The sequence below is a fragment of the Echinops telfairi genome, unplaced genomic scaffold (genome assembly GCF_000313985.2).
Source record: "Echinops telfairi isolate 266 unplaced genomic scaffold, ASM31398v2 ScPeMD7_443;HRSCAF=831, whole genome shotgun sequence".
NCBI classification, from domain to species: domain Eukaryota; kingdom Metazoa; phylum Chordata; class Mammalia; order Afrosoricida; family Tenrecidae; genus Echinops; species Echinops telfairi.
This window is the reverse complement of record NW_022104341.1, coordinates 12,091,140-12,098,022: the sequence shown is the minus strand read 5'-3', so window position 1 is coordinate 12,098,022 and position 6,883 is coordinate 12,091,140.

Genomic DNA, 6,883 nt, shown 5'->3' with positions numbered 1-6,883 from the left:
GTCAGGGGAGGTCAAGGGAGATCAAATGTAAGATATTACATTTTAACCTAACTGCATCAGCCATAATTGACTTTACAATGCTCTCTGTCTGAAAGCAAGGCTGTTCAAATTCCTGGCTTATGGTCAGAGGGGACTAGCCAATGTTTAATCCATGTGAGAAGCCTGCACATGGTTTTTGGGCATAAACTGCCATCCACCACCTTCTGAAAACCAAGTGCTCTTAATTTGAGCTCTGATACTGTTACCTCCTTTGGATTTGTATTTTATTTTTGACAATCCTTGGATCACACAGGATGTTGGGCTTGTTCCATGTGGACTTAGTTGACATCTCAGATGGCTGCTTGTTTGAAAAGGCTTTTAGGTCTCACATTGTTGTTAAAAAGAGAGATCAACCTTATCAATGTATTAATAATTAAAGCCTTTATTAAACAACTCGATCAAGGGTAGGCTAAATCCTGGAAAGCTCTAGATAATGAACAAATGAATTCCAAACTTTGTATAGTTCAAAATAGGGGGCTGGCTCAAGGGGAGGAATATTCTATATTCTTATCAGGTTGGCAGGGTAACGGGTTGGGGGCAACAGCACAGCTGCAGGTGCTAATTCAAGGTCTTACAAGATAGTGTACATTTTTTGCTAGTTGGGCAGGTAGGGTTTGGAAACATATCAGGAAGTGTCAAGATCTTGTTGAGAGAGCGAGAAGAGGGAAGAAGAGAGGGGAGCTAATTGATAGCAGGAGTTAAAAACAGTTTGAAACTAGATGGGATTTATCATGTTAAGCTAGGTTACTGCAATATTGTATACCTCAAATTAATAGCTATATTTTAAGTAAAATGAAACAATCACTTCATAATTGTTTCTGATAAATGGCAGAATTTGAGCAATTGTGTGTCATCAGCATACGCCTTCTTCTGGCTAATGTTCACTGTTCTTTGTTTTCTTGCATGCTTTGTAATTTTAGAGCTTTTATACTGTGGAACATATGTTTCTAAAGTTTTGCTCCTTCAGAAATAATTAAATTATTTTGATGCGTAAGCGAGCAACAACTAAGGCTGCTATAAACATATACTTTGAAATGTTTTTGTTGGTTTGTTCATATCATGAATTTCCAGTTCAAATGGGAGGTGTCCTAAGTTGTGATCTTCAGCAAAGATTTCACCCTCTACCAAAATAAGATTAAGATAGAAATGTTTCTTCTTATTTCTTTTCGTGTAGCACATACATATGTATTTCATCTTTGTAAGGACACTGTAAACTGTAAAGTTTCCCATTATATATTCAGTCAAGCTTGCACGTCCCTGACATTACTCCTTCCCTCTTAAATCCTACAAATCCTCAAAGGCTGTATTTAGTGGAAGTTACATTTGATCTCCAGTAGGAAGTTGCATTTGATCCCTGGGCCCATGGGTGCCTGGAGCCTTGGTGTGGCCCTTGAGCATACCTGAAAGATTAGCGTAGTCCAGTTCAGGTTTTGATATGGGAAAAAGTATCTTCCAGAGGCTTGTTAACATTATTTTTAGAAAATGAACAGATAGCAGATATGTATCCCATTACTGTGCATTTTGTTTTTTGTTTTCCTGGTTTCTGCTCTTGAACACAATGATGCAGACTTGTTTGAGCTTTGTAAACAGATAGGCATAACAAACCCTCTTTCTTGGATGACATCTGAGGGGTCTTGTGACCAAGAAATCACAAGCATAAGTGATGTTCACAATCTGAAGACAGCATGCAAGTTTTACAACTGAGGAAGAATTCTGGGAGTTGTGTTTGTAAGAATCGGGCCTATGTGTTGGTTACCGGTGCTCTCTTACTCCAGTTGTACTATGTAGTTTACTTTTATTAAAGCCTTACACGAGTATACCCTGTGGAGTATAGTGGGCCCCTTCAATGACCTGACCTCATGTAATTGCTGCACAACCCTTTGTCACAAACCCTGGAGACAAAAGGCCCCTTCAGAAGATGCTTGCTTCCTCTTCCCTTCTTGGGGCTCCTGCTTTCTGCTTTTTGACCTGCTTAGAATTTTTTTAGATTTTGCTGGATAAGCTTTCCAATAAAAAAAGTATTTTATAGAAGACTACAGATGAAAGGCTATTTAGGCTGTCTAATAGAGCACCCTAAATTAAGTACTTGGCTCCTATCTGAAAGATCAGCAATTCAAACTCAGCAGTCTCTCCATGGGAGAAGGATGAAAAGTCTGCTTGTGTAAATATTACAGCTCTGGCTCCTCCTCTACAGGGAAGCTTTGCCTCGTCTATTGAATCACTAGAAGTTGGAACGAATCCAGCAGCAATATTTTTTGTTTGCCTTTTAAAAAATGTCATGTGGTCTGTGAAAATTAAAATAGAAATTTATGTAGAAACAGTAGCTAAAGAATATATGATTTTGCTATCATGAGGTCTTACGTATTATTTTTACTGAAATAAGTTTACGAATGATTTCCTTGCATAACTTGCCCTGCCACTGTCATCGCTACCAAAGCATAAGCAGACATGCAGACCCATAGACTTCTACTTTGGATGAAATATGTACAAAACTGCCTAAAACATGTTTAAAAGAAATAAATTATATTTATATTTTGGTGACACTGAGAATTCCTACTATTTCCAAAATGTTCCATTTATCTTTTTCTCTTATTGCCAGGTAACCCAAATACGCTTTATTTTTTAGCATAGAGCACATACAAATAAATAACCATCGCGAGAGTTTCGTTATCCCTGCTCTTCACTTTTATTTCAATGAATGGCTATATCACCTTTCTTACTGATAATAGATTTTAATGAGAAGAGTCTGAGCTAATTGGAATTCTTAAAAAGTCAATATATGTATCAGTTCAGAAAGAGATAAACTAGCAGGGTTTCTAATTTGTTCTGCCCTTTCAGTCATGGGTAAAAAAGTAACATCTGAATGTATCCAAATTTGTCAAATTTGGCTATACTAGGATGATAAGGCAGATGGTAACAAAATGTGTGAGTTGAATCTCTCCTAGAAATGGAATCCCCCTATGGAAAACAATGGCAGATTAGGCATTGTATCCCAACCAAATTTTTGTTGGAAGTGCTGGCAATAACCCAGTCTCCTGCGTCAGTTTCCTAAAAGGGCTCGCTAACCTCTCTTGAGTCTCCTGTTCTAGACATTTGAACTATAATTATTTCAGTTAGAGTTATTGTTCTGGGACATCTGCATTTTACAATTTAGATTCTATTCTGATACTGTTGCTATAAAAAATGGTTCGGAGCCAGTGTCTAACCCCCTCTGGTTTCACATGGGAGGAAGAGAATCAAACTCCAAATCAGATTCAGATGAGGCAGAAGTCAGATATGCCTACACCCTCTTTGTACTTTGTCAATTTTGACACCAACTGTCCCTACCATAGAACTCTCTGCTCCTAAAATAGTCTTGCAATAGTCACCCAAAACTCCCAGACAATACTCACAGTTATGGGCTCTATGGGGAAAGTTAACAGGTTATAATTTAGAATCAGAAATTCTCAAGGCACAAAAATCCATTTTGGATAGTTTCTTCCCAACTATACTCACAGGCAGGCACTACTCTGGCCTTTGGCTTCTCAGACAGGAAGCACCTTGGCCTCTATTCTGCTCTGACAATGTTGCAAAGTCATTTAAAACTGCTCATAAAAGGCCAAAGGGCACTCTGAACCACCGTTAAGTCTCAGCTTGAAAGCACTCAGGAGGAGTGCTTAAACTCTATGGGACACCCAACATAGCTCCGCTATTTAAGGTGCTAGAGGCACCCTATTATGCAAGTGAGCCTTCTGTCTGGAGCACTCACACATCTTTCCTTTATCCATGGGCCTGCAAGCCCGCAACTGTCTCCTACAGTGGTTCTTGCTTTTATTATTGCTAATCCTCTGATACTACTCTGGTTACACAGCTTGTCTCTCCTGGACCTAGGTGATTCATCATGCAGGGGTTTTCCGTGTGCAAAAGATGCGCTCCACTCCTGGCTTTTGCTTTTTGAGGCAGTGCGAGCCCCCTGCCCCACCATCCTGCTTCTGTTTAGCTGACTCCAACCCAGCAAGCTGCAAAATTGAGCAACCCTCTTATGAGAATTCCAACAACTTACAACTAAATCACCTAATTGATCAGCATCTCTCCCCTTCTCTTACAGATCAATCATGGGAAAAAAATCACTTGGTAGGATTACAAAGACTATGGCTAGAACAACATATTAAATAATCCACTGCATCATAATCGCATAGGCCATGACTGAATCAGTTTGAATTGATTCAGATCATGGGAAGTAAGGAGGATCCGTGGCACCCTAGGCAAAGTTGATCACCTGTGTAAAGTTCTGGCCTAACTTTCCATATATCTATCCTTCAAGAAGAGTTACACCGCACATTTTCATATGATTTCCTTGCCCAGGTGTGTATACTTGGCAAAGACAAAAGGAGTTTGCGTGTCATTGCCTATGCTTATGATACCCGCTTGCTTCCTTTTGATTAGCACCTGTTCCTTCTTTGAATAGCAGGTAACGTAGCCTCAGTGGGTGTCCAGCAACTGAACTACTGTGATGATCCAGCCTTAAAAAAAAAGATTTTCAGCTTCTAAGATTTTTAAGTTTAGGAGATTTTAGTTAATTTCACTTGTAAAAAATCTTTGATTAACTGCTTCACCTGAAAAAGTGATGAAAGACAATTTCACACAGAAAAAGAGGCTAGAGAACCAAACAAGGAGATAACTGGAGATAGACTGTTTACAAGTCTACTCTGCTGGCTCTAATAATTTAAATATTTGAGTAGATCTCTGAGAGGGTAGAAGAAGGTACATCTCCTAATAGCATTTTCCCTCTGGTTTTATGCCCTTATTAACAGAAAAGGCTATTTTCTTTCTTAACAAATATTTATGTGAAATAAATAATAGAAATGAAAATATATCAAAACTAGAAGTAAAATAGTTAATGTTTTTAAATTATATTATGAATGAATAATTCTGCAAAATATTTGCAGAATTTGGAAAGCAGCAAATAATAATTTTATTTCAAAGAGAAAATAATTGGCATACTGGTGCTTTTCCCGCTTACATTTAATGTTGAAAGGGAAATGTACCTCATCATTGAGGGTTCACAATGTATAGCCCATTCTTAAACTATCCACATACAAATGTCAGTAGTCATAAGAATGGATATTAGCTCATCTGTAAAGAGTTACAACCTCAAAAGTCCATGAAGAGCATTTCTACTCTGTCCTACAGGGTTGCTATGAGTTGGAATCTACTTGATGGAAATAATTTCTTTCAGTCTTGATATCTAACTGATCTGACTAATTTTCTTTTCATGTCCTTAGTCTGAACTGATAATGTTTTATAATAATTATTTTTCCATCAATCACATACAATTTTCCCTAAGTGATTCTTAAATTATTCATCATCTTCCACAGTTTAATTTATACAAGACCCTAAACATGAGGCACATCTTTAAATCTGTGTATGGAACCTAGCCCTTACTGTAGTGATTTGCTATTGCTAGTGAATAAGTGAATGAAAACATCTGTCCTTATGCATGAATAAATTATTTTTAAAAATTCTCCTGAGATGCTATTTTTTTTGGAGAGAAGGGAAATACATATTTTATTCTTCAATGTATTTTCAACCCACCTATTGCAATTCTATATTTCAATGAAGTATGCAGGTTTGGAAGCAATATATTCAAAATTTCCATCTACTAACTTTGAAATGACAACTGAAGCCTAAAATTTTTAACTGCAAAATGCAACCAATGGTCATATCTAAATCACAGATTACTGGTGGAGATATAGTTTGAGTGAAGCAATTAATGAAAGTTGTTTATACAAATTAAAGCTTAAAACCTTATCAAAATGTTCTACTTTGTAACCAAGGGGTCACTATGATTTGACACTTAACTTGAAATTATGTAATAACACCAACAATAAATTACATGTATTTACAATTTAAAAAAAAACTTAGTTTAATGTATATTAATATAAAGGAGTATTTCTGTTTTTTTAAAAAAAACAAAAACAAAAATCAGAAACTTAAAAATTTGTGACGTATATGCAATATTTTTCACCAAAAAGACAAATAGAGTACTGACACATGCTGCAACATGGTTAACCTTTAAAACATCGTGCCAAGGCAAGTAAGTTAGCTACAAATGGACAAATATGTATGCCCCTGCTTCTGGACTGTCTAAAGCAGATGAGTAGATAGAAATGGAAGTTGATTGATGGTCACTAGAGTGGGGAAAAATGAGGAGGAGTGGGAGACTTCTTGCCTAAGAGACAGGGAGTTTTTGTTCATGGTGATGGAGAAATTTAAAATTAAAATTGTAGATGGTTGTACAACATTATGAATATAAGGTCACTGAATTTTACATGTGAAGAATATTGAAATGGAATTTTTTGTTACATATATTTATTACAATAAAAACATTACTATAATAAATCTATACATTTTTGGAAAAAAGAAATTTACTGTGATATTAGAGAATTCAGAAAAGCTCCTGAAAATCTAAGAAAATGATAAATTTCCATATTTAGCAAAAGTATCTAATTCATTATTTATTCAAATTAATAAGTATTGAGGGAAAATAATCTTTAATGCTATCACTAAGGAATATAGAGCCTGGTGACGATATGTGAAATAGACATAAAGCTTAGGTTCATGAAATAAGCATTAAGTATATCTCTTTTATTTTATTGTTAGAGTACTTAAATAAACATAGAATCTTACCTAAATTTTCTTTTCAAATGTCATCCTCCAAGGTAGGACTAAAGCTGTCAATAAGGAATATCTCTCTCCTGTAATGTATCTGTGCTACCCTACTAACTGCAAATTATTGAGAAAAATCAGAAGCCTCATGCTGTAAAGTGTTACAATACAAGAATATCCCATTCTAGGTGCACTA